Source organism: Mustela erminea, chromosome 12 (genome assembly GCF_009829155.1).
Source record: "Mustela erminea isolate mMusErm1 chromosome 12, mMusErm1.Pri, whole genome shotgun sequence".
In the NCBI taxonomy this organism is placed as follows: domain Eukaryota; kingdom Metazoa; phylum Chordata; class Mammalia; order Carnivora; family Mustelidae; genus Mustela; species Mustela erminea.
This window is the reverse complement of record NC_045625.1, coordinates 90,710,359-90,723,339: the sequence shown is the minus strand read 5'-3', so window position 1 is coordinate 90,723,339 and position 12,981 is coordinate 90,710,359. Positions and strand designations below refer to the sequence as shown.

The 12,981-nt window shown below is 57.4% G+C and overlaps 1 long non-coding RNA gene across 2 annotated transcripts in view; it reads left to right on the top strand.

The window, feature by feature from the left end:
* Positions 1-10,789: 10,789 nt before the first annotated feature.
* The window catches only part of LOC116570782, an 88,448-nt gene continuing 86,256 nt past the window's right edge, over positions 10,790-12,981 (top strand). For both annotated transcript variants that reach the window (XR_004277560.1, XR_004277559.1), the window contains exon 1: positions 10,790-11,703. This is a non-coding gene — a long non-coding RNA (uncharacterized LOC116570782). The remainder of the gene's footprint in view (positions 11,704-12,981) is intronic.

The following is a 12,981-nucleotide window of genomic DNA, read 5'->3' as shown; positions in this document are numbered from 1 at the left end:
GAGTCCGGGGTGGCCGGTGGGGTCCTAGGCGAGGCCACCATCAGGGTGCTGGCGGGCTGGGGTCCTCTCAGGGCTCGAGGCTCCAGGAAGGGTGTGCCTCCCTCTGCCTCGTGCGGCATCAGCCTCGGTTCCGGCTGGCACACAGCTCGGGGTTGGCCTCTCTGAAGGGCACGTCTCTCAGCCACGGCGTGGGCTTCCTGCAGAGGAGGGAGAGCGGACTGAGGGTGCCCACGAGGGAAGCCCAAGCCTCTTTGGAGCCTGGGGCGGGTGACACCATCACCCCGGCCTGTCTGTTCCCCAGGAGCGTGAGTCCGGCTCTGGCCCCGCGTGGCGGAGGGAGTTACACCGAGGGTGGCAATCCCTGGGGTGTCCCAGAGGCGCCTTCCACAGACCCGCTGACTTCTGCCTCCGAGGTGCGTAAATCAAACCCATGCGACAGTACAAGAATAAGCCACCATAGCAGACAGGACTGGTGTCAGAAGTGACACAAAATGAAGACCCTCCTCACGTGGCACATACTTCATCAGGTCGACTCAAACCCGCGTGCCCAGACTCAGCCCTCACCCGAGCTGCTGCAAACCGCCGCTGAGAGGTGGCCGCGTCAGGCCCACGCCTGTCTGGTGAGGGGCTGGCCACGCGTTCCTCTACCCATCCTTCCGATTTTATTCTCGGGGTTTTTAAGCGAGGCATGCCCATGGTACAGTGCCTCTCTGGTCAGGGCAGTTGTGGCACAGGGGGCCACGGGGGGTGAGCCCACGCAGCCCCGGGGAGGCGGTCCAGCCTCCGTGGTCCCCCCAAGGCCTCCACCACCCTTGACCCCAACAGTTCCTAATTCCGAAGGGCACCTCCTGGTCTCCCGTGTTCTCCTTAGAGCTGCCAACCCCTAATTTCTGGTGTCCTTCCCCACAGGAGCCATCTTCCGGTCATGGGAGAGTTTATTCTATTTCATAAAGGGGCGACGTCTCCCAGGGCTTAGATACTGCTTTAGAGAGAACTAATGTTTTTAAATACTTCCTTTCGTGGTGACAGAAGGAATAAACCGGGGAAAAAAATGGACAAAAATAGAACAAAAATTAGTAACATTTCCCAGAAAATATGGGAAAAATCTCAACTTCCCTTGAAAATAAAATAATATAAATGTAAAAGAATGTAAAGAAAAATAAATAAAATTTAAAAGTACATAAAGATACTATTCCACATTGTTTCAATTAGTTTATTGTTTGCAAAGAAAAATAGGCCCTGTTGAATGTGAATGTGGCTGACTTCATAAAAACATGTGTTGCTTTTGGATGACCAGTTTGCAAAGCAATCTGATATGTTCCGTTTGTAACGTAACACCTGGGAGTAAAAATAGCACGTAATAATCACAGTGCTTTTCTGAGGTCGGCATTTTTACGTATCGTTTCACTGAGTTTTCACAGGGATGCTAGGAGGTGAGTACCTTTGTCCGCGTCACTTCACAGGTGAAGCTCAGAGGAGTTGTGCTGGGAGCCCACGGCCATCCACTGGGAGAGGGGAGCCAGGCTTGAGCCCAGGTGGAGGACTGTGGCTCTGCTAACCACAGGTCGCTCTACCGAATTACTAAATAGTAAAACAGATAAAGAGAAGAACTGAAGTGGTTTGACTGTCCAGCCTGGTTTTTTTTTTTTTTTTTTTTTTTAAGTTTTTGTTGATTTATTTGACAGAGAGAGAGAGAGCGCGCAAGAATAGAGGAACAGCAGCGGGAGAGAGAAGCAAGAAGCAGGCTCCCTGTTGAGCAGGAGCCTGACTGGGGCTTGATCCCAGGACGTGGGATCATGACCTGAGCCACAGACAGACGCTTAACCCACTGAGCCACCCAGACACCTCCAACCAATGAGCCCATTTATGGACATATGAGAGGGATGGAGAAAAGAGAGAAAGTTTAAATCGCTTAATTCCACTTGGAAATATAAACGGGACAGGAAGACAGCGCAGAATAAAGGACACATTTCACCAGGACTTCAGGATGGGACTGTGTTCGGAGAAGGGTCTTTACTCAGGTGGTTCAGTTAAAATGAGGCTGTCAGAGTTAGGCCTGATCCAGCAGGACTGGGGCCCTATAGGCAGAGGGCGTCCGGACACAGACAAGGACAGAGGGCCAGGTGAGGACACACAGGGAAGCCAGCCATCCACAGGCCTAGGAAAGAGGCCTCAGGGAAACCCAGCCCTTCCCACGCCGGACCTCGGACTTCCCGCCTGCAAGCCTGGGAGGTGATGAATTTCCTGATGCTGAAGCCGCGCGTGCCCCGGAGCCGCCTGCCGCACCGGCATCCTGGTGACAGGCAGAGCCAGCCGAGGACGGTCGGTCTCGTGTCCTCGTGTCCTCGTCCTCTCCGCGGCCCTCACCCGCCCCATGGAACCGCCAGTGCCGGCCAGCGCTGCGGAGGTGGGGCCTCGGCGCCCTGCGGCCCGGACTCTGAAGACACAGAATTCCGGAGAAAGCCAGGGAGTAAGAGCGTGAGGCTCGGCTCTCGGTTACGCAGTGATGTGGGCATCGGGTAAACAGGCTGTCTCAGAGGGCGCGACAGATACCTGGCCGGGGCACATGCCTCTCCCCAGCCCACCACCTCCCATCCTCTGGAACCCTGCCGTCGCGCGGGCGGGAAACTGCCGACCAGCCCTCCCCACCCTCACTCATCTGCACTGTCTCTAAATCGATATCCTGCTGCCGGGAAACACATGAAACCTGCTCAGTCATCAGTCGGTAATGCAGGATGTTGTCCTCAGATGCGGTGCCCGTCTCGTTTCTACCAGGAAGAGCCATCCGTTGTCGGTTAATGGGCATCGAGGGGCCTCTGCCGCAGAGCCCAGCCCTGCCGCGCGGACGGCATCCAGACGAGCGGGTTGTGGATGGCGGAGTCACTGGATGGGCGGCGAAGGGAAGCAGCCGGCCCTGGCTCGGGCCCTCCCGTCCTCCGAGCCGGGCAGCTGGAGAAAGCATCTGATGCCCGACCCTGTGGAATAAACCTAGGCAAGCAATAGTAAGGTTTTCTGTTTACATGCTCCAGCTTCGGGATCCGAATAAAGACCAACGATCCACTCACTCATCGAGAACACGCTTTATACCCCGGCCCTGGATCTATACCCCAGGGCTAATGCCACGGGCCGAGGCCTACAGGCTTCCCCAGGCCCCCCCCCCCCCCCCCCCCCCCCCCCCCCCCCCCCGCTCACTGAGTGTCCTGCTGTGGCCGTACTGAAATTCTTAATAATTTCGAATAAGGGGCCCTGCTTGTTAACCAGGAGATGGAAAAGCTCCAAAAAGCAGTGCCTCTATTCCTAAGTGAAAGAAGCCGGTGTGAGAAGGCTTCGTCCTCCGTGTCCCAGCCGCGTGGCTTTCCGGAAGACGCCGACATCGCAAAGGGGTGGGTGGGAGCCGCGCGGAGGGTGGTTGGGGCGGTGCAGCTGCCTGGAGGGGGCTGTCACTGTGGGTGCGTGTTTTACTATTATTATTTTCCTAAGTAGTCTCCACACCCAAGGCGGGGCTGGAACTCTCGACTTTGAGATCCAGAGTCAGACGCTCCCCCGAGTAGGCCAGCCCCATGGATGCTTGTCTCTGCGTACTTGTCAAAGAGCACAGAACGTAGAGAGAAGAGGGACCCTAACACAGACCGTGGGTTCCGGCGGACGGCGTGTCAGTGCGGGATCGTCTGCCGCAGCAGCTGCGCCGTCGGGTGGGATGCTGATGGTGGGGGGCTCTGCGGAAGCCGGGGGCGTCTACGGGAAATCTCCGTACTTCCCCTCGATGTGCTGGGAACCTAACGCTGCTCTAAGGAATGGAATCCGTTAAAACACAGAGCAACGCACCAGGGAGGGTCTGCATTTGGGCATCCTAACGTCTCAGGGACCACAGTGTAGAGGCTCCAGCTCCACACCGTCTGATAAGGGGGGACCCCAGGTTCCCGGACACTCGCTCCAGCTCTGCAGCCGTGGGACGATGGCAAAGTCCCCTCTGACACGGGGACCGGCAGTCCCCAGGCCGCACAAGCGCCATCCAGCCTCCTGGGGTCGGGGGGTTGGGGGGAGTGGCACCAGGCCTGAGCCCGTCCTGGGGTCCGACAGGGAGTCGTGGAGGTGTTTCTCTTTTTAATACAATTTTGACAGAGATAGACGTCGAGGGTTTCATTTGCTTCTCTACTTCTTGTGGTCACCGTCACAGACACTGGATTTGCTGGTGTTTTCGGGTATTGTCGTTTCTGGAGCAAAAGTTTTATTTTCAGTTTTAAAACAAATCCAGATAGGCTGCCGTTGGAACGTACCAGTCCTTAAAAAATAAGTGATTTGTTTGATTCATCTAATGTTGTTGATTAAAACTGGCCTCCAGGGCTGCCTGGGTGGCTCAGTGGTTTAAGCCTCTGCCTTCGGCTCAGGTCATGATCTCGGGGTCCTGGGATCGAGCCCCGCATCGGGCTCTCTGCTAGGCAGGGAGCCTGCTTCCTCCTCTCTCTCTGCCTGCCTCTCTGCCTACTTGTGATCTCTCTTTCTGTCAAATAAATAAAATCTTAAAAACAAAAACAAAAACCGGCCTCCAGAATGTTTTCTTGTGAGGCACGTGTCTGGTCTCCGTTTCTGGAAGGCAGCACTACTGTGCCGCCAGGCCGTGTGCGATGGCCTCAGCCGGTCATCTTCCCCGGGACAGGATGCAGACTCCGGCCAAGGGCTCAGTGCGGCCGGCTTAGCTTTCAGCGAGACAGACAGCTCAAAGTGGAGAGCTCAGTTTTGGCTGGAAATGCAGAATCAGCACTAAGAAAGCAAATGTTTCCCCGAATCCCCACCAAAGAGTGAGTTTCAAATGGGTGGAGTAATGCAGTAGCCTCTGGGAAGATAGCAAGCAAGCTTGCTTCGGGACATAGCCGAAAGCTTATTTTCCCATCTGGGCCGTCTGTGTGGCCCATGAAGAAAGGATAGAAGGTGATTCTGGTAAATTAGGGTCACACTTTGGTGACCTGAGACGTGCAGAGGCCCCTTTGAGTGCCTCAATTGTGTGACATGGACACTTGAGGCAAACACAATCTAACCGTGACTTCTCATTACGAGGCTCTGTAATGGGTACACAGTGACGAATTACACATACATGGAAACAAGGGTCCTGGGGCATGGAAGCTCGTACAAGAGTCACTGACTGGGGGCACCTGGGTGGCTCAGTCCTTTAGTGTCTGCCTTTGGCTCAGGTCAAGATTCCAGGGTCCTGAGGTCGAGCCCCGCATCAGGCTCCCTGCTCAGCGGGAAGCCTGCTTCTCCCTTTCCCACTCCCCCTGCTTGTGTTCCCTCTCTCACAGTCTCTCTCTCCCTCTCTCTGTCAAATAAATAGATAAAATCTAAAAAAAAAAAAAAAGTCACTATTTGGTGCTGGGGATGTGGGGCTGCCGCTCCCTGTTACAGTCTTCCCTGCGGGGGAGACCTGGCTGCAGGTCAGGAGGCTGCCCCTCCACCTCACTCCCACGTCTCTCTGGTCCCTGTCACCCCCTCCTGGTAGACAGTGTTTCTGGTGGGATGTGCTGGAAGGCCCGTGACAGAGGAGAAAGCCCCAGTGCTGGGCTCACATTGCCGCCTTCCCTCGGAGAGGAGCCTCGGAGAGGAGTGGTGCCTGCAGGCGCCTTCCTGATTCTCTAGGACGTTAGAGGCTTTGGAGCCTTCAGATCAGCACCTTGGTGGCTCCTGGAGAAGCCACAGGCACTCCAGGGGCCCCGCGGGGAGTTCTCGCTGGGCTGAGGCCTCCACATCCCCTTGGACATGGTCTCCCTGCTCACTGTGTTTCTCCGTGTTTCTCCCAGCCCACACTGCTCCAAGCTTATACGGCCTGGGTGTGTGTCTGGTGTGGGAAATCTCGAGCCTTTCCAGATCGAGCGTGGCATCAAGTGACAATAATCTGAGATGGGCAAGCTGGCAGGATCTCACGAGACGCAGGAGGGGCTGGGAGGCACAGCGGACGGAATTCAGATCTGGAGTCCAGGGAAATTCAACTCGAATGCAAATAGTCTTCTTGACCTCCCACAAGGTACGGTTTCTTTGTCATTTCCCTTTCCTGCAACGTAGGAACCCTGCAAAGGTGTGGTTTGATGGCCATGGGCTCCCTCACACGACAGTGGGGGGCAGAGGTCCCCCTCCCCCACTGCGCGCTAATGGCGATCATGGCCTGGTCATAACCGAAGGGATCAGCCCGTCATTTTTTAAGATTGCATAACCTCCATACAGCAAAGAGCACAGATCTCGAGCACAAAATTCAGTGAATGTCTGTATGTGTATCTGTCCACTTAACCAGCGTCCGGACCAGGATGTAGAACATTACCGTCACCACCGCCTTCTTTCCAGCCTCTTAGGTTCTGGTACCAAGGCTTGCAAAAGACAGATGAACTGGAAAGAGAAAAAAACAGAACTCATTTACAAGTGTGTTCTTCACTCTGCAAAGCTGGGGGTCCGTCATGGACTTGGGTCCTCTCTCAGTTGGGGTGCATGCAACTGACATTGCTGCTATTTCCCTTTTGTGCCACCTTCCCTGGGTACCCTCTGTGATGGGCTGAGTTGTGTCCCCCACAAGACTCATATGTTGGAGTCTTGAGGACCTTGAGACTTTACTGTGTTTGGAGGCAGGTTTCATGAAGTGATCCAGGTGAACCAGGGTCACTAAAGTAGGGTCTGATCCAGTCTGCCTGGTGTCCTATAATCAGAGGAGACCAGGACACAGACATGCCCAGAGGGATGACCCCTTGAGGACATGGTGGGGAGATGGCCGGGCACACCAAAGACCAAGGCCTCAGAGGAAACCAGTCCTGGCCACGCCTGGATCCAGGGCTTCAAGACTCTGGAACTGTGAGGGAGTAATTTCAGTTGGTGAAGCCCCAGCCTGTGTGGTTTTGTTATGTAGCACGAGCTGACCGATACACCTTCCTAGGTTTTCCCAAGGACTTAGGGGGTCTCTGTCTTCCCTTTCCTGGCTGCTGCTGTGTTCCCCAACACTGTCAGCCTATCTCTGTTGTTGAAATGATCACACAGTGTCCTGACCACTCATCGACTATGCAATTCCTCCAGAGTTGTGCCTACCTGCTTGAGGAGAATAGTTTGTCAAGAGATGCTTTGTTCACTGAGCCCCAAATATAACACCCAAGAACAGATATCGACCCTTCAAGGCCGTCTCACACATTTTGTTGCAAAATCTTTTCTCCCTTTTCTGGAAGCAGACCAGCCTTCATTCCTCAAGCCTGCCTCATCCCGGACTCCTGTCCGCCCGCCCCATTCAGCTCAGCAGGTGCCTACGGGAGCCAATGGCCCAGCACATTTCATAGCATAAAACCAGGACCTTACCAACAAATTTGGCAGGAGGGATCTAAGGCGACCCTGAGGCCAACTGTCCATACGGAAGTTTCCGGGCTGTTCTAGGCACAGTGCAGGCAACAGGACAGTGCCTACATGTCGGGTCATTTCTCTGCATCCACAGGACGAACATCACGCTCCACGCTCGCGGCACCCGGGGCATCTGCGCGCCCCCCCGCCTCATCTACACCTGCGGCCCGAGCCTCTGGTCGTCCAGCCAGGGCTGCCTCCTTGCTGCAGACCCCCAGGGCTTCTCCACCACCGCTCCGGCCAGAGTGCTGGGATTTCAGAATTCACGCTCTCCGCACCCCACCCCCACCCAGACTCAGACGGGACGCAGCCCGCGGTCCCTCCTGTTGGTCTCCTGGGACCCCGGGGCCCTCACGGCCCCTCCCTCCTGAGATCCGCCCACGGCATCTCTCCCCGCCAGAGGCTCTCCTCAACCCCTTCTCCTTGTTTCGAAAGGGCCACGAAACAATTCCATGTGCTGTTCTCTCCCGAACTCACTATGCCAGGCTCCGCCCCTGTACGCATGCGGATGGGCTCCTCGGAGCTGCCCGAGCCACCGGCCCCTCTTGACTGTCTCACACTGGACAGGTGTCTCCTCCTCTGCCTCCAGCACTTTCTCCCCACAGCCCCAGAAACCCTCCTGCTTGGCCCCCTTGGCTTGTCACCTGCCCGTCCGTCCATCCTGGGCCCTTTGGGACTCAGGGTCCCCTTCCTGGGGGTCCCTTCTGCTCCAGTGAGCTTGTGCCAGACCACCTCCTGGCGACCATCCACACTGTCCAGCTGGGCGCCTCTCCGCAGCCTGGTGGCATGGTGGGGGTCCCCGAGACCTCCGTCAGATGTCCAACACACGCCCCAGACTTAACTGGCCGACAAACTGGCTCACGTGTCTGCACGCCAGGGGCCTCACCGCCACCCCCGCCTGCTCCAGCAAACTCAGAGTTGTTGGCTCCATCTGTGGCCGCAGACACTGGGGTCATCTCCTTCCTGTCTCTTCTCCAGAGCCCCGCCCACCCCATTGGAGGCCCCCCGACGGCTGTGAGCTGCGCTCTGCGCACCTTGCTCCCACACGCCCCGGGACTGGGGGTGGCTGTGCGCAGCGGTCCTTATCTCCAGTCTCCGAAATGAAGTGGCTCCTTATCCTGCTTCCTCAGACCCTCCCTGGTCTGACCCCTGACCTCCCTTGACCTGGCTCTCGTCTGTCTTTCCCGTAGAGGGCGGTCCCCCAGAGCTGCGGTCCTCGCCTGTTTGTGGGCTCCCCATGCTCAGACCCATGCTCCGCACATGACTTCTTTCTTTTATTATTTTTAAAAAGATTTTATTTATTTAATTGTCAGAGAGAGCACAAGCAGGCAGAGTGTCAGGCAGAGGCAGAGAGAGAAGCAGGCTCCCTGCTGGACAAGGAGCCCGATGTGGGACTCGATCCCAGGATCCTGGGATCATGACCCGAGCCGAAGGCAGCCACTTAACTGACTGAGCCATTCAGGTGTCCCTGACTTATTCCTTTAAACGAAGAACCACATCCCGCCTCCCTCCTTCTACCTCGGGACCCCGGGACTGTGTGGTGGCAGGCGTGGTCACAAACCACGTATTCAGCACCTGACCTTTACGGACGGACGCCACCCCCTGGATACCCTGCCTCTGCACGACCTGTGGCCTCTAAGCTGGGAAGGTCCCTTCGAGCTCTTGTTGACAGCCGGCGAGCCGGCTTGCTGGCGTCGGTTGTCTGCCTCGCTCCTCCCTTAGTTCCTCCTTCTGGTTAATTTTCCTCCCCCTCTTCCTCTTATGTGCTGGGTTTGTGTCCAGAGCTCTCCACGCCCATCTTAATGCCCGGCTTCTGGTTTTGGCGGTGCATTTAGTCATGTATGAAATGTCATCAGACGAGGCAAACCCCGTGACAGCATTGAACAAGCCGTGGCGTTGTCTGTAACTGTGGAGGGGTGTGGTTTCCGTCAACGGTTCCCGCTCAGTCTCTTGTAACACAGCTGCTTTCTGCTCCATCCACACTTGGACGCGTGAGAGGATCCGCGGAAGCCTTTTCGGGAACTGGTCAGCTCCGGTCCTCAGCTCGGCTGTGCTGCAGCAGGTCCAGGCCTTGGGAACATGGCAGGAATCCCATCGGCTGCCTCCAGGCCCCGCTGTCACATCCAGGCCGTGCCAGGATCGCCTTCAAGAGTTTCCACGCTGACTCCAGCTGTGTTTACTGCCATACTCAGTACAGTGGCTCTTCGACCACGCCTTCCACGTTCTGTGACACTCGTCCTACCCAGTGGCGGGATCCGCGCCCCTCCCCTGAGCCCAGCAGGCCTGTAGAGTGTGAGGGACATGGGCCACCCACTATGACACAGGCCACAGTGTGCCAGGGCTCGGGATAGCCCGATCTCACGGAGCTCGCTGTGAGAAGGCAACCAGGGCCGTTCCCATCAGCCGTCGGCCCTGTGAATGCTCTGCTACCCACCAGGGCTCAAGGCCCCATGTGGCAGCCGCACCCTGGGGGCCTTCCCTGACCCCCTGCCCACAGAATCAGGAACAAAAGAGGACAGTGGTTCTGAGTCCCTGTGTCAAGTACTTCTTCAGCAGGGACAGTAACTGGAGCAAATACAGACCAGTCTTGGGGACACATGTGCTCACAGTTCTTAGGAAGCCCTGCAAAATGCGTGAATGGGATAGAAACAAAATGAAAAGAGGAAACTTCAAATTAACAGCATTAGCTTTGTCCCCAGGGTGGCATGTTTGCCCCACGTGGGCAGGGACACGTGGGCCGGGACTCCAGAGGGGCTGGGCCCAGGTGGCCTGGGCAGGTGCCTTCCCTTAAACACCTGAGCCCGGTGGCCGCGCGCTCACTACACTGTGTATTCATTATCACTCATTTCCGTGAATGACCCCAAACCCACTGCCATGCGCCTTGGCCTTCTCTCAGCCCACGTGCGTGACCTGCACGCCCTCCCTGTCTCTGTTCTTGGGGTGTTTCCGGCGCTGGGTCACGTGGCAGCTCCCTGTAAAGACGTGCAAATGTGGCACCCACTGTCCTGACAGAACTTGGTTCCCTGGGGTCGTGAGTAATTCAACACTTGTCGGGGATGCATCTTTTCCAGACATTATCCCTGACACGGTGACAGAAATCGTGAATGTTCTTCTGGAGAGCCTGGACACTCCGAGCTGATGCCCTCTCTACTCCGGCCGGAGAAACGGAGATTTTAGGCTATGACCAGGAAGGAGGGACTTCTGGCTTGGGGACCCTTGGCACCTCTGCGGCATCCACACTAAGTCTGCGTTTGCTCAGAACTGACCTTGGGGACAAGAACTCGAGGACAGGTGGCTTGTTTGGGAGGGGCCGGGAGCACTCCTGAGGTGGGGGAGTGAGAGGCGGCAAGGGTGCTGCGAAGCCCGCTCCTGCAGGGGGACCGGGGAGAATCCTGGGGAAACCCACCCCTCTCACAATAGTGTTTACAACAAAGCACTTAGGATCACAAAGAAAATCCTATGATTGAAACTCAGGGTCGGAGGATGAAAAATGAATGTGCGATGCGGTAACAGACGGTACCGCGGCCACGAGCCCCAGCCGCCGCCTAATGGGTGCGGTCACGTTAGATGGAGACGAGCTGGGACAGTGTTTCGGCCGAGTTTGCTGTCCTGGACGAAGCATGCAGGGGCCCCACAATGTGGGGCGCGTCACCTACGCTCACGGCGCAAGGATGTCTGAACGACAGTGACAAGTCAGTGAAGACACACACGTAACCTTGCCTGTGCTCTGCCCTGGGCAGCAGAAGTCCACCCACGGAGCTCAGGGCAGAGCCTCCGGCCCATGCAGAAGAGACCGCGTTCCTGCCGGTGCCACAATCGGCCTTGCCTCCCCCTACACGGGAGCACCCCGCCGTCCCCCTGCACACAGGTGCCTCCTGGGTCCTGCTGGCCTCTCCCCACCTAGCAGGTCCAGACCCCACTTGTCTGCTTTCCTCTGGAGCCCCCAGTCTCGTGAACATACGCGGCAGGAGACAGCTGGCGGGAACCGTGTGACAAGCACCAGGGCACCGCGCGGGGCCTGACGCGCACAGACGTGTGTGTAATCCAGAATTCCGGAGTGGTGGGAATCACGGTCTTCCCAGGAAGTGGCAGAGGCCCTGGGGCCGGGGCGGGGGCTGGCGAGGGCTGCATAGACCCGGAGGACTGTGCGGCAGGAGGCGCCCCACGATCCAGCCTGAGGATGGGCCGGACACCCTGAGTGCTGGCTCAAGGCGGGACTCCCATTTCCAGCAAAGTCTGCAACAGCAGTGCCATGGAGTAATGGAGAACAGATGGAAAATCCGGGGAGACGCTGGGCGCGCCAGGGGTCGGAGTTCAGGAGCATTTCTGGAAAGAGAATAAAGGGTGAGTTTCTTGCGTCTGATTTTCACATGCCTGAGCTATGTAACCAGACAAATATTTGTGGATCTCCTCCAGCGCTGCACAGCCGCCATGGGAGCCCGCAGAGGAATGTTCCCGCATACCAGTCTCCCTGCTGGCCCCAGACTGCCCTGCAGTTGACCCTAGCCATCGGGAACTCCACACTTCCCCCGAGAACCCGCGGTGTCACCCCACTGGCTGTTCCCTGGGTGGTGCTGTTCACCCCCAGCACTCCACGTCCCGGTCTGTGCTCCGGGGCTTCCTGGGGAGGGGGCGTGCGGTGTAGACACTGGCTAGGCGCCCCGTGGACCCGTGGGAGGGCATGGTGGGCGTGCTGCCCTGCCTGCGGTGCGCGCGGCATCCCAGGGGGCCTGGGAGGGGTCCCAGCCTCACACTCGCGCGCTCCCTACGGTGTCTGCAGCTGTGTAAACCTGGAAACTCGGGAGCTTGCCGCCCTGACTTGGGCCCCGCGGGTGGAGCCTGAAGTGATGGATTCCTGAAGGCTTCGGTCAGCGGGTCCCTGCAGCCTGCGTCTGGCTGGTTGCTGGCGAGGTGCCCCACCGCGCGTTCGGAGAGACACGGTTATTTCCGACCGGAAACCAGCCAGCAGGGGAAATGCAATGTCACCGCACCAGCAAAAGCTCGGTCATTGCATTGGCGGTGACACCAGTGGGCGACGAAGCCCCATTTGGGTGTCTCTGATTTTACTGGAGTCGTATCTCGGTGTAACATTGAAAGAAGGCATTTTGGGCACTTCCGCCTGCCTGGGTCTATGCGGCCCTCAGGGTGGTGCAGCTGAAGGCAGAGGGCAGAGGCACATCCCTTCTGCCTCACCCGGGTGTCACCCAGCTCGGAGATGCCCCGTGCGGGGACCTGTAGGTGACCACCAGCAGCAGCAGCTCTGACAGAGATAACAAGGCTTTGGACTCTAGGAAACAGGAACTTCGGGGAAGCTGCTTTATTCTTGCAGCTTCAAAATACGCTGCCAGGTCTCGTGGTAGAAAGAGGTCCAGGGCCCCTGCACCTAGATGGACTCGGGGGTCACATGACCGCAGCCGGGCTGCTGATGTGGACAGCAGCCAGGCCCTTGCCAGGGAGGTCACCCTGAAGACGGGTGAGTCGGACTGCCAGGACCGCGAGGCCTGGAGAGGGCCCGGCACATAGCAGGTGCTCTGTTGGCCTCCGTGAGCACCTGCAGGTCTGATAATGAGAAAGAGAATTGAAGTGTCTGAGTTTTGTGCGTTTGGTGCCAGTCTGTTGTTT